Here is a 14,356-nt window from a genome sequence, read left to right as displayed (position 1 = left end):
AGCATAAAATTATTGTCATTACTAGACTTAAAGACTTTAGTTATGTGTTTCACTTTTTGAACTGATTTACTAAAATAAATTAACATTTAATATGCAATGCATAAAAATATTTTAACGTTGAATGTTCCCTCATAATGGAATCGATTTTAGTTTAACCAGGTTTTGCAAGATATTTTGCAGGACTGCCCACTAGACCTTTTGCTTGCTGCACCAGTAACAGAGACCTGCGTTAAAGCCACCTCTCTGGTTTTGCAGTGCCTGCGTCAAACAGATTTTAAGGTCAGTAAAAGCAGATTGCTCGAAAACAGGCTAAGTTTCTGGGTAGAATAATTTCAGCAGGAACGACTGGCATGTCCCCATGGAACAAGCTTTTGTCTCTCTCCAACAACACATGGCTTCGGCTGCAGAGCTCTCCATCCCTGAATACATTTTACAGTTCTTTGGAGGATATTTCTGGAACAAACCTGACTGTTTTGTTTCAGAAAAAGGGGGAGGAAAAGGGCATCACCCTTGTACACAACAGGCAGCTGGGATACCTGCTGCCTGATACAAAAACTGAACACATAGTCATGGGACATTCACTGAGTTTCACCATGACAGCGTTGAGGCAACAAACACTTTCCAAAGTCCTGAAAGCTCCAAACATTTCATTCACACACCAAGACATAAATATGGCAGACTGTTTTTCAGAAGGAGAACCACACGTGTGTGCAGACCTGGTGGCAAAGACAGACAAGGTAACACCAGGACTTCAGCAGCTCCTCTGCTGGGACCAGAGGTGAGACAGTTCTTTACAGATGGTTGTTGTTTCAGAAACAACACACAAGGGTTAAGAGCCTGGAAGAGGTGGTAAGATGCCAAAAGGGGGCGCCACCTGAAGAGAAAAACGTGAAACAAATGGGTGCTGGAGGGGCCCAGATGGCAGGTTAATTCTGCCTCCTGGGAAAATACAAGAGCTGCTCCAAGAAGCTCACAGGGTTGGATATGTTGGGACGAAGCAGATGATGCACAATCTTAAAGAGTGGTGGCACCTCAAATGATCCACATGGTGAAACATTTTGTGAAAAATTGTTCGGTGTGCGGACAGCTGAATCCTAAGAAAACTTTGAATCCACATCAGGGACAGTTTCCTTCAGTCACATGTCCAGGGAAAGAAATTGTGTTGGATTCTACTGACATAATAAACCCGGTGCAAGACAAAAATATTTGCTGATTTGTGTTGATGCTTTCACAGGATGGCCTGAAGCCTGGCCAGCAACAGCAGAAGATAGTAAAATCATCATAAAATGTCTAATCAATCATTACCTCCCAAGGCAAAGCAGAATGAATGAATCAAAATTTAAAACAAAATTGGCTAAGGTTTGTGCACAAACAAAATTAAATTGGGTTGATACATTACACAGGAACCAACTTGTGGTTAGACTGATTAACTGCAACAGCACGATAATATCAAATGTCTAACTGTGTGACCTGCACAGCTGGACGACCCAGAATCTATACTGAACCTGCTTCTTTGATTCCATCTGACATTTGGGGTTTTAACTGCATGTTTAATATGACTAAGTTTAAACAGCCCTCTGGATGTGACACTTTAACAGCTTTATTTCCAGTAATCAACAGCGGAGCCCGGATGGTGCCGCTATTCCAGTTAAAGATAACTATGTCTATTTCAATTTTACAACAGGTAACCGCAGTGTGGGCCGGATCCCTGAAAGTTGGTGTAACATCACATTCCCACAGCACTTAATAGGCTAGAGATGGGATATTTTATCTATGCAGGGGTAATAAACTAATTCAGAGAACATAGACTGGTGTGACAGGTGTCTGTGCTATGGTGAAACTTAGAGCCTGTGTCATCATGGTAGGTGAACAACAACCTCTGAATCACAGCATCTTTTCACAGGTCAAGTGCAGCGAAACTGTGGAGCTGCAACTTTCCAGATTTTAAATGTAAAAAGTCCAATCCTTTCTCGGTGTGCCTGGATGAAAATGAGGCATCTGGACACACGTAGAAACTGGTTGACATCAACAGATACTAGACGACACAATTTTGAATTAAGTTTGCAGATCTCATTAAAACAAATTAATCCTTTTGACTTCTTAAGATTTGGCCAGTATCATTACATTGTGTTAAGACTGAATTTTATCTAAAACATTGATTGCCAAGTTTAAAATGTGTTTTCATTTTGTTCACTAAACATATTTCTTTCAGATGGTAAGTTTGTATCCCTTTATGACCACTAACTACTTTTATATTTTGAACTTAAAGATTTCACCTCTCGAGTACTAAAAGGGATCTTAACAATACTTTGTTTAGGATTTTATTTGTCAGTGTTATATCTAACATTTAATCATTTATCTTATTCTCATTAAGTTTTGGCTCATCCAAGCTTTCATATTGACTAACATTTTATTCATCTTGCATTATTCAATTTATAGTTTACCGGCATTCACAGTATTAACCTCACATTGTATTCTATTTACATTTTATTGTTTGTTCACGTTTCACTAATTTAAAAAAAAAAAATAATAATAATAATATAAGAAACAGATTTCAAATGCCGGCTTCAATTTCTAATATTTATTTTTAAATTTACTCCTTTAACTCATTAATTTCATTTTATTGTGCAATTCAAACCGGTTCCACATTGATAGGGTTTGCTAGAAGACATTGCCTTGATTAAACTTTGTAGATCGCATTACAACTCAATACTACTGAATTCTAATGAATTTTCTAGAATAATTACATTGTACTTCTACTGAATTTTTGCCAATAACACTGATTTGCATTTTTTCGATGGTGTTTGTTTCTTATTCTGTTGATTACACATGGTTTTCATCTAAAAAAGGGATCTGAAAATTTCTTTGTTTACGTTTAAAATTTTCAAGCATCATCTAACAAATATTCATTTTAAGGTTTATCTTCTTGACTTTTGGTTTAAAAAATCAAAATTTTCACTAATGTTTATTCATTTCTCATTTTAAATTTATTTTAAATGAAATCTAATGTTTTATTATTTTCTTCATTTTGCATTTCTTTTCAGGTATTAAATAACATTTTATTCATTTTACATTTCAGTTACTATTTATCCATGAAAATTTTGACAATTGATGACATTCACATTATTTTGAAAAATATATATATATATATTTCATTTATTTATTTTTTATTTATTAGCTGAATGTTCTTTGTTAGCCTGTAAGAGGAACACTGTGGTTTCTTCCCGCCGCCCAGGGCCAGGGGGCGCTCTGTTCGATTTTTACCCCATAAGAATGAAATGAAATGACAACAACAAACATCGTAATGGGCCGGGAGTTTTCGAACAGTGGGCAGTGTTTCCTCAGGATGTGTGATGCTCCCCAAGCTGTTTGATGTTCTATTTGTGGTCTCTTAGAGACCAAAAGGGGGAGTTGTTGAGACGCTTATCCAGGGTTGCACGTGTACTCATGCACATACAGCTGTATTTCACACATAGTATGTTTTCATTTATGCACTGAGAGCTTTTGGAGGAATGGAACTTGACCTTGCATGTTTCACTTTCAAACAAAAGGCTTTCAGTAGAAGTGAAACTTAAGCTGACACCATGATATCATGGCATTCCTTAGCTGACGTAGTTCATCAGACGACCAATAAGGCGTGTCTTAGATATAAAGAATGGATCGTCCGTTTTTGATCAGATGCTGTTTAGTCCCGGTGTATTCACGTCACAACCAATTAGCCTGTGAGGGTAAGCGTCTCTTTCTTTTTAGCGCTAAAAAGAATAAAATAAGTAAAGTCTGATTATTTGTGTTTGACTGATTTTCTGCACGTGTGATCACATGCTTCCGATTCATCGATAGTATATTTGGTTCAACACTATCTATCTATCTATCTATCTATCTATCTATCTATCTATCTATCTATCTATCTATCTATCTATCTATCTATCTATCTATCTATCTATCTATCTATCTATCTATCTATCTATCTATCTATCTATCTATCTATCTATTTTTTTAACAACTCGATGGCGTGACGCAAACGACGTGGGCGGGTAGAGAACTGACTGCGTCATCTTGTTAGAATATGCAAATATTTTCTTTTATGACGTAACAGAGGTTCAACCCTGAACACTGACGTCTATTTTTACTTGTATTCTACCCATGGTAAGATCCAGTCCAGTTTTCGGGATTTTGGAGAGCGATCAGAACATTTTTAGCAGCGATTTTTTTTTTTGCAAAGTAAAACTAGAAGAATCATTCATCTATTGAACAACTTTTCTCTGCCAGGATTTACCCAGACATTGCAATGTCACGAAGTTTTAACACTTGTATGTGTGATGCAGAGAAAGAGGAAGAATCGCGCAGACTGTGCATGTTGGAGCATGAAGCACTTGAGCCATTTTCCTTGGAACAGAGATTTTGTGACCAATACAGAAGCAAATACCTTCAACCACAGGTTGAACTTTCGAAGGTGGACTCAAATTGTAGCAGCAGTACCAACCCTAAAGAAAGCTCTTTTGAATTTCAAAATCTACTTACAAGTATCAATTCTAGTGGACTTCAGACAGAATTGTTTAGAGAGACTTTGGCGAAGGAACATTGGAAAAATCTGTACTTTCAATCCCAGGCTTGGTTGTTGAAAGTGTATTCACTGTGGACAAATTTAAGGAAGCAGCTTCAGGAAAATATAGGTTACCTTGCAGTTGACAGTGCCTCTGATAATGACAACAACATTGCTTTAAAAAGAGAGATTAGCATTCTATCTTTGGTTTTGGATGAACTTCATGTTCAAGCTGAGTTTTTGCAGCAACAAGAAAACCAGGCACAAAACCAGTTGATTCCAAGAGATGTTTCTCCTGTTGAGCTTGAGCAAAATGAATGCAGGCATTACATGTTGTCAGAGGAAAAATATGGAGAACATTATGCGCCCAAAGCACAGAAACCTTCTGTTTCTTTTGAAATCAATTCTTCAGGGTCTAAGCAAAAGGAGATCTATGCTGGAAAGGCTCAAACAAGCAAGGAGACAAACTATAGAGCTGCAGATACTGAATCTGTGGCGAGATTTCTTTCTGTGAAAGGAGTTCCAGACTGTGAGCTTAGGCAGAGAATATCTTTGGAGCAAAAACACAAGAGACAGCAAACCTTGGACTCACAAAGATTTGGTGTACCAGAAGAAGAAGAAGAAGAAAGTAATCAGGCATTTCTCCTGTTGGAAAGACATTGTGATCACAGGTCGTGTTTAATAAAAGAAACAGCCAAAAAGGATTATTACAAAAGGCAATACATTAAATCACAAGCTGAGCTTTATAAGATGTTTTCAAAGTTGGAGAAATTCAATGTCTGTTTTGAAGAAAACATAACTGAGTTTGAAAATGTGAGTTTAGCTTGCCTTAATCTTCAGAAAGAGATATTTAAAGTGAAGTCAGAAAAGGAGCATTACATAAACCAATTCCTTCAGTTCCATGCTGAACTCTTGAGAGTGCATTCGATGTGGCAGGACTTAAAGATAGAGCTTGAAAATAAGATGTTGAGTTTGAAGACACAAGTCCATCTTGCAGTACCACCCAATATTTAAGTATATTGATAGACTAAGTTCAGCTTTGGATGAGCTTCTGAATCAACTGGAAGCATCTAGGCAGTTGCATGCAGGTAGATAAATATAATCTGCATATATAGAAAAGTCAGCAGAACCTGAAACTTCAAGTTCATCTAGAAATGATGATGATGATGATGACGATGATGATGATGAAAGTGCGGAAGATAGCATAAAAGGTGTGTGGAAATCTGTAGCTAAACTTGACTTTCAAGTTCAAACGATCAAACAGTTAGTTGAAAAATTTAGGAATGTACCAGATCCAAAAGAAGTTCTTAGCACGAAGGAAAGTTCTTTACAGAATGACCTTAGAGACACATTTGATGCTCCACAACCTGCACAACTGGAGACAACAGCTCCTGAAAGCGATCAAGAACTGATGACCAAGTTAGTTCTTCTTCAACAGAGAATTTGTGATCTTGAGGCACAGTTATCTAAAGAAAAGGATCAAAAAAATCATTACAACAAACTATATAATGAGTTGGAAGTTGAGCTCCTGAAAATGCACACAGCACTGGATGAGATGAATCACAAATATGAAGACAGGACAGCTGTATCCAACACTGCATATTCATCTGAAAGTGATGGCAATAACTATGAAAATGAAAATATCCAAGCTGCGCGGAGAGTTGCAGATGAATTTGAATGTAAGGTTCAAAACATTTCAGAACTCACTGGAAGACTTAAGAAATTAGCAGAACCATGTGATGATATCCAAGCTGCGCGGAGAGTTGCAGATGAATTTGAATGTAAGGTTCAAAACATTTCAGAACTCACTGGAAGACTTAAGAAATTAGCAGAACCATGTGATGATATCCAAGCTGGAGAGTTGCAGATGAATTTGAATGTAAGGTTCAAAACATTTCAGAACTCACTGGAAGACTTAAGAAATTAGCAGAACCATGTGATGATATCCAAGCTGCGCGGAGAGTTGCAGATGAATTTGAATGTAAGGTTCAAAACATTTCAGAACTCACTGGAAGACTTAAGAAATTAGCAGAACCATGTGATGATATCCAAGCTGCGCGGAGAGTTGCAGATGAATTTGAATGTAAGGTTCAAAACATTTCAGAACTCACTGAAAAACTTAAGAAATTAGCAGGACCATGTGAAGCAAATATGACAGACATGATTGTAGAAGAGCCCAAAGAAACAATTTCTCTGTCCTCAAGTTCTTCCGACATTGAGGACAAAGAGTACACGTCTTACACATTTTTAGACACTGAAAATGATGATCTGTATGTGCCTACTTTACAGGATTATAGTGTTGCAGTGGAAACTCATGCTCCACTAACTGCACTACTGGAGACCTCTGCTGCTACGACGGAGGAGCCTAGAGGCACACGTTATGTAAGCTTGAATCCTAATTTTCAGACCTCTGGCACATCTTTGGACATCACAGCTCCTGAATATGATCAAGAACAGATATCCACTTTGGGTGGTGGCCCTCTGACAGGAACACACGATGCAGAACGAAGCAAAGAATCTCAAAGTTTGTCTCAGCCACAAGCTGAAATAAGCTCAGTATTTTCCCTTTACCAGAGAGTTTCTGAGTTTGATACAGAACTATCTAGAGAAAGGGAACAAAAGGACTACTACCACAAACTATATAATGAATCGCAAGTTGAGCTCCAGAAATTGCGTGCAATACTAGAAAAGACACCTGTGCCTGACACTGCAAGTTCATCTGGAAATTATGACAAGGATCATGTAGATGAAAATATCAAAGATGCGCTGAAATGTGCAGATGAACTTGAATGTGGGGTTCAAAACCTTTCAGAACTCACTGAAAAAATTAATAAATTAGCAGAACCTCATAAAGCAAATCTGAAGGGCACATTTTCTTTAGAGACAGACCAGAGTGCAGCCAGCTCTACATTTTTGGATGCTAAACAATATGATCATGATGTACCTAATCTACAGCACCCTAGTGACTCTGTGGAAACAACGGATTGTGAATCTGGGTCAGAGGACACCTCTTTTGCAACACCAAAGAAATTTGAGGATACTCAAGCTGAGGAGTTTATTTTGTACTCTATTGAAGCTCCAGAATCTGACGAAGAACAGATTTCTACTTCAGAGGATGATGTCCTCCAGCGAAGACAAGCTATGGAGGAAATAAATGAAGAAGAAATCACCCAGCTGTCTTCAGAGCAACAGAGTGTTTATGATCTTGAGGTGGATGTACTCGCAAATGCAACTTCAACTGGTAGTGACAATGCAGAGCTTCTACATTTACCATCAGATGTACTTCAGCTTAAAATTCATTTGTCTGAACAATCTGACACAATACCAAATCAAGTAATGCCAACAGAAGTAATTCCTAGTGCTACACTAGGAATAAGCACTCAAGACGTTGCAGATTCTCACTTGAGTGAAGCAGATGAAAATCAAACTATGCCCCAGGAAAAGAAAGTCTTATCTGAAGTGACAACTCCAGAATGTGAGCAGGTTGAAGTCCTGAATTCTTCAGATGAATTAAGACAAGATGATAGAGTCCAGGAGACCCAACAGGTCAGGCGGCGGACCATGCGTTTTGGAAGTCACTCAGCTGGACGAACCCACCATGATGAGGCTCCAGTGCCTTTAGCTGTTAGGCGTCGCCTTCCAAGTGTTTGCCGTTCTTCAGCGTATTTACTAAAATATATTTTACTGATAGCTGCCTTCTCCCTTTTGGGTACATTTTTATTCCATGAATATTTAGTTATGAGAGCCCACTTTGATGTGAACTACAGTCTCTTCAAACTATTGGAACCCTTCTGCACCTTTGAAAATGTATTACCAGTTCCCTTCTAATTTAGCCTACAAGAAAGCCAATGCATTTTATTTGGATAAGCTTACAAAAGTCCCCAAAGAAACAGTTTTTAGACAAGTACTATTGCCAAAAAAGAGAAAAGGAAACCGGAAGATCTTAATAAGAAGACAATGACAAAGGAGCAGGAAGCTTGGAGGTTGGCCATACGGTCAGAGGGACCCAGCAAGGAGGACTTGAAGGTCACAATATTGCAGAGACCCACCAGGAGGACTTGGAGGTCACCCAGCTGGATTGACCCACCAGGAGGACCAGGAGGTCACAACATTGGAGAGACCCACCAGGAGGACTTATAGGTCACCCAGCTGGATTGACCCACCAGGAGGACCCAGAGGTCACAACATTGGAGAGACCCACCAGGAGGACCTGGAGATCACATCGTTGGAGAGACCCACCAGGAGGACTTGGAGGTCACCCAACTGGATTGACCCACCAGGAGGACCTGGAGGCCACAAAGTTAGAGAGACCCACCAGGAGGATTTGGAGGTCACAACATTGGAGAGTCCCACCAGGAGAACCTGAAGTTTACAACGTTGGAGAGACACACCAGGAGGACTTGGAGGTCACCCAGCTGCAGTGACCAACCAGGAGGTCTTGGAGGTCACAACGTTGGAGAGACACACCAGGAGGACCAGGAGGTCACAACGTTGGAGAGACCCACCAGGAGGACTTGGAGGTCACCCAGCTGGATTGACCCACCAGGAGGACCAGGAGGTCACAACATTGGAAAGACCCACCAGGAGGACCAGGAGGTCACAACGTTGGAGAGACCCACCGGCAGGACTTGGAGGTCACAACATTGGAAAGACCCACCAGGAGGACCAGGAGGTCACAACGTTGGAGAGACCCACCGGCAGGACTTGGAGGTCACCCAGCTGGATTGACCCACCAGGAGGACCAGGAGGTCACAACATTGGAAAGACCCACCAGGAGGTCACAACATTGGAGAGACCCACCAGGAGGACTTGGAGGTCACCCAGCTGGATTGACCCACCAGGAGGACCAGGAGGTCACAACATTGGAAAGACCCACCAGGAGGACCAGGAGGTCACAACATTGGAGAGACCCACCAGGAGGACTTGGAGGTCACCCAGCTGCAGTGACCAACCAGGAGGTCTTGGAGGTCACAACGTTGGAGAGACACACCAGGAGGACCAGGAGGTCACAAAATTGGAGAGACCCACCAGGAGGACCAGGAGGTCAGAACATTGGAAAGACCCACCAGGAGGACCAGGAGGTCACAACATTGGAGAGACCCACCAGGAGGACCAGGAGGTCACAACATTGGAGAGACCCACCAGGAGGACCAGGAGGTCACAACATTGGAAAGACCCAGCAGGATGACCAGGAGGTCACAACATTGGAGAGACCCACCAGGAGGACCTGGAGATCACATCGTTGGAGAGACCCACCAGGAGGACTTGGAGGTCACCCAACTGGATTGACTCACCAGGAGGACCTGGAGGCCACAACGTTAGAGAGACCCACCAGGAGGATTTGGAGGTCACAACATTGGAGAGTCCCACCAGGAGAACCTGAAGTTTACAACGTTGGAGAGACACACCAGGAGGTCTTGGAGGTCACAACGTTGGAGAGACACACCAGGAGGACCAGGAGGTCACAACATTGGAGAGACCCACCAGGAGGACCAGGAGGTCACAACATTGGAAAGACCCACCAGGAGGACCAGGAGGTCACAACATTGGAGAGACCCACCAGGAGGACCAGGAGGTCACAACATTGGAGAGACCCACTAGGAGGACCAGGAGGTCACAATGTTGGAGAGACCCACCAGGAGGACCAGGAGGTCACCCAGCTGGTTTGACCCAGCAGGATGTCATGGAGGTCACAACATTGGAGAGACCCACCAGGAGGACTTGGAGGTCACCCAGCTAGATTGACCCACCAGGAGGACCAGGAGGTCACAACATTGGAGAGACCCACCATGAGGACCCTGAGGTCACAACATTGGAGAGACCCACCATGAGGACTTGGAGGTCACCCAGCTAGATTGACCACCTGAAGGACCCGGAGGTCACCCAGCTAGATTGACCCACCAGGAGGACCTGGAGGTCACAACGTTGGAGAGACCCACCTGGAGGACTTGGAGGTCACCCAGTTGGAGAGACCCACCAGGAGGACCTGGAGGTCACAACATTGGAGAGACCCACCAGGAGGACCTGGTGGTCACAACGTTGGAGAGACCCACCAGGAGGATTTGGAGGTCATCTGGGTGGCCAGAGTGATCTAACCGGAAGATCCACAGAGGGCCTGATCTAAAGTAAAACAGAAGGCTTATCTTATCACCTAAAATAAAGAAAAACAGAAGCATCACAATCAAAACCTTTACAACCCAGATGCCGGGTTGTAAAGGTTTTTTCAAAAGATATCCATTAGGTAAAGTTAATTTGTCATGTCAAATGTGCATATCTGTCACAAAAATAAGAAATATGCCCTTATGTGTTTCATCAAAAGGGCTAATGTACTTTACTGACTAGAACATAGCACACTTTAAGGTGTCCGGTTCTGGACAGGACCTTTACTTATTAAATTTGCAAGAACAGGTTTTTCTCCAGGCGCTCTGGTTTTTTCCCAAAAATCGTTCACTTTGGTTAAGTGAAGCACAATTTGAGAACACTACCACATTAACAAAGCACAATTACAAATTACAAAAACACAGCATTAATGAAGCAAAATTACTAATTTAGTCTGTACTGCAGACTAAATTATTTTTAATTTCCTTACATAAACTGTCATAATATCCTAATACTTTAAATTGAGATGTTTCACTTCAAATACACAAAAAGTGAAAGAACCACAACACATTGGACGGGGGGTGGGGGGAAACCACAAGCACGGACGGGGTGGGGAGGTGGGAAACCACGACACGCACGGCCGGGTGGGTGGAGGGAAACCATGACACGACGTCTGGCCGGGGTGGGTGGTGGGGAAACCATGACACACGACGGCCGGGGGGTGGGTGGGGGGAAACCACGCCACGTACGGCCGGGGTGGGTGGAGGGGAAACCATGACACGTACGGCCGGGGGGGTGGAGGGGAAACCATGACACGTACGGCCGGGGGGGGTGGAGGGGACACCATGACACGGACGGCCGGGTGGGTGGAGGGAAACCATGACACGCACGGCCGGGGGGGGAAACCATGACACGTGACGGCCGGGTGGGTGGAGGAAACCATGACACGACGGGCCGGGGGTGGGTGGAGGGAAACCATGACACGACGGCCGGGGGTGGGGGGTAAACCATGACACGACGGCCGGGGGTGGGGGAACCATGACACGTAGGACAGGGGGTGGGGGGGTAAACCACAACACGTAGGACGGGGGGGAACCACGACACGTACGGCCGATGGGGGGGGAGAACCACGACACGTACAGTGGGGGGGAACCACGACATGTACGGCCAATGGGGGGGAACCACAACACGTAGGACCGGTGGGGGGGTCGGTGGGGGGTTGGGTGGGGGGGGTCCTACGTGTCGTGGTTCCCCACGACCCCACCGGTCCCACGGTCGTGGTTCCCCACCGACCCCACCGGTCCCACGTGTCGTGGTTCCCCACCGACCCCACCGTCCCACGTGTCGTGGTTCCCCAGACCCCACCGTCCCACGTGTCGTGGTTCCCCACCGACCCCCCCACCGGTCCTACGTGTCGTGGTTCCCCACCGACCCACCGTCCCACGGTCGTGGTGGCTCCCCCACCCGTCCCCACCGGTCCCACGCGGTCGTGGCTCCCCCACCCGTCCTACCGGTCCTACGTGTCGTGGCTCCCCCCCCACCCGTCCTACCGGTCCTACGTGTCGTGGCTCCCCCCCCACCCGTCCTACCGGTCCCACGGTCGTGGCTCCCCCACCCGTCCCTACCGGTCCCACGTGTCGTGGCTCCCCCACCCGTCCTACGGTCCCTACGTGTCGTGGCTCCCCCCACCCGTCCCCACCGGTCCCACGTGTCGTGGTTCTCCCCCACCCGTCCTACCGGTCCCACGGTCGTGGTTCTCCCCACCCGTCCCTACCGGTCCCACGGTCGTGGTTCTCCCCCACCCGTCCTACCGGTCCTACGTGTCGTGGTTCTCCCCCCCCCACCCGTCCTACCGGTCCTACGTGTCGTGGTTCTCCCCCCCACCGTACGTGTCATGGTTCTCCCCCCCCCCACCGTACGTGTCGTGGTTCTCTCCCCACCCCCACCATACGTGTCGTGGTTCTCTCCCCCCCCCACCATACGTGTCGTGGTTCTCCCCCCCACCCATCGGCCGTACGTGTCATGGTTGTCCTCCCCCCACCGGTCCTACATGTTGTGGGGGGGGGGTGGGGGGAAACCACGACACGTAGGACCCGCCCCACACACACGTAGGGGGCTGGGGGGGGGGATATATGGCACGTTGGACCGGGTCCTGCAAAAAACAGGACATTTCCTCACTTTCTACAAATATCCCGGGACACCTGGGACAGGTCGTGAAATACGGACCTGTCCCGGGAAATACGGACGTTTGAAACGTTTCGTGGTAAAATCACATGTGATTCACACATTTCCACATGAGGAAATATGTGATATACATATTTCACATATTCACATATTTAATGGTCCCATTATTTTATACAACTATTAAATAATGAGACCGTTATTTTATAATTGTATAAAATAATGGGACCACCTTTTTTTTTTTTTTACCATAAAATGTCCAGTTTCTTCATGTTATTCACTTTTCACGATAAATATGATTTTCTAAGACATAACTTTATACTAAAGTAAACTTGTAGCTATGAATCAAGACTTCTAAGACAAGTATATATGTACACAAAACAATTTATTCACTTCTGTTTGAAACTGTTAAGAACCAGGAACAACTTTTAACATCTGAGCATGACACCATACAGATTTGCCCCAAATTAGGCCCAGACAATAAACGTGTCGAAACCAGATGTGTAGAAACGGGTTTAATACCATCAGTGCCAGTCCAGAGAGGGAAAACAAAACCTCAGACATTGGACAAGGATGGCCGACTTACTCTAATACTCTAATGCTCTCTCAGCTACTTGTTTCTCATCCCATTATAAAAGCTTCTCACTATACATCATCAAATTCTCCTGTTTTTCCCTGTTATTCTCCCCAACTTCCTGCCACCCACATTAACTCTTATTGTTATTTTGCCTTGTGTCTTTTTGTAAGTTGTATCATTTTATTTAAGATATCTTTATTCATTAATTATTTAATTTTGCCTGTTACATTCAGGGTGTAATGCCAACATTACACCCTGGGAGGGTCACCAATTCATCATAAGGCAACACACAGGACAAACAATGCAAAAAACCCTTTCTAGAAAACCCACACATGCACAAGGAGAACATTAAAACTTAATTGAGAAAGACCCAAGGCTGGGACTCAAACACAATAACTTTTTACTGCAAGAGAAGCGAAATATAACAATTTGATTGTTTCCACTTCAACCACTTCTTCTTTCCAACCGCTAGAGGGCAGACATGGCATTCGACACGTCGAAGTGTTTCTCTTTCAATCCTATTGATAAACTATTTTCTGTTCTCCAAACCTAAACTATGGTTGCATAGAAAATAATCTCTTCTGTAAAAAGAAGAGGCTATCTAAAATCAATTATTTTAGATTATTTGATTTATAATTTCAAGATATTTATGATAAAGTGTATTTGTGTAAAACCTTGAACATTAAGTTTAAAAAGGCAGATGGAAAATATCAAATTGGCTCATGAATTATCAGAAAGAACTATTATGCTTTAGAGAAAAGAACCTTGTTTACTAGAAAGTGCTCAGCTTGCAGCTATCCTGCGGAGAAGATTGCCAGCTGCACATTCAACGATTACTATTATAGATCCCACCGTTTCATGCTCAGAGCACATCATCCAGTCTGTTAATTTAATTTTAAAATCATATTTTTGATTTTTAAAGACTTTTTATAAAAAAAAAAATCTGCAATTGGGAA

The sequence above is a fragment of the Gambusia affinis genome, unplaced genomic scaffold, assembly GCF_019740435.1.
Source record: "Gambusia affinis unplaced genomic scaffold, SWU_Gaff_1.0 Scaffold2, whole genome shotgun sequence".
In the NCBI taxonomy this organism is placed as follows: domain Eukaryota; kingdom Metazoa; phylum Chordata; class Actinopteri; order Cyprinodontiformes; family Poeciliidae; genus Gambusia; species Gambusia affinis.
This window is presented reverse-complemented; position numbering follows the sequence as displayed.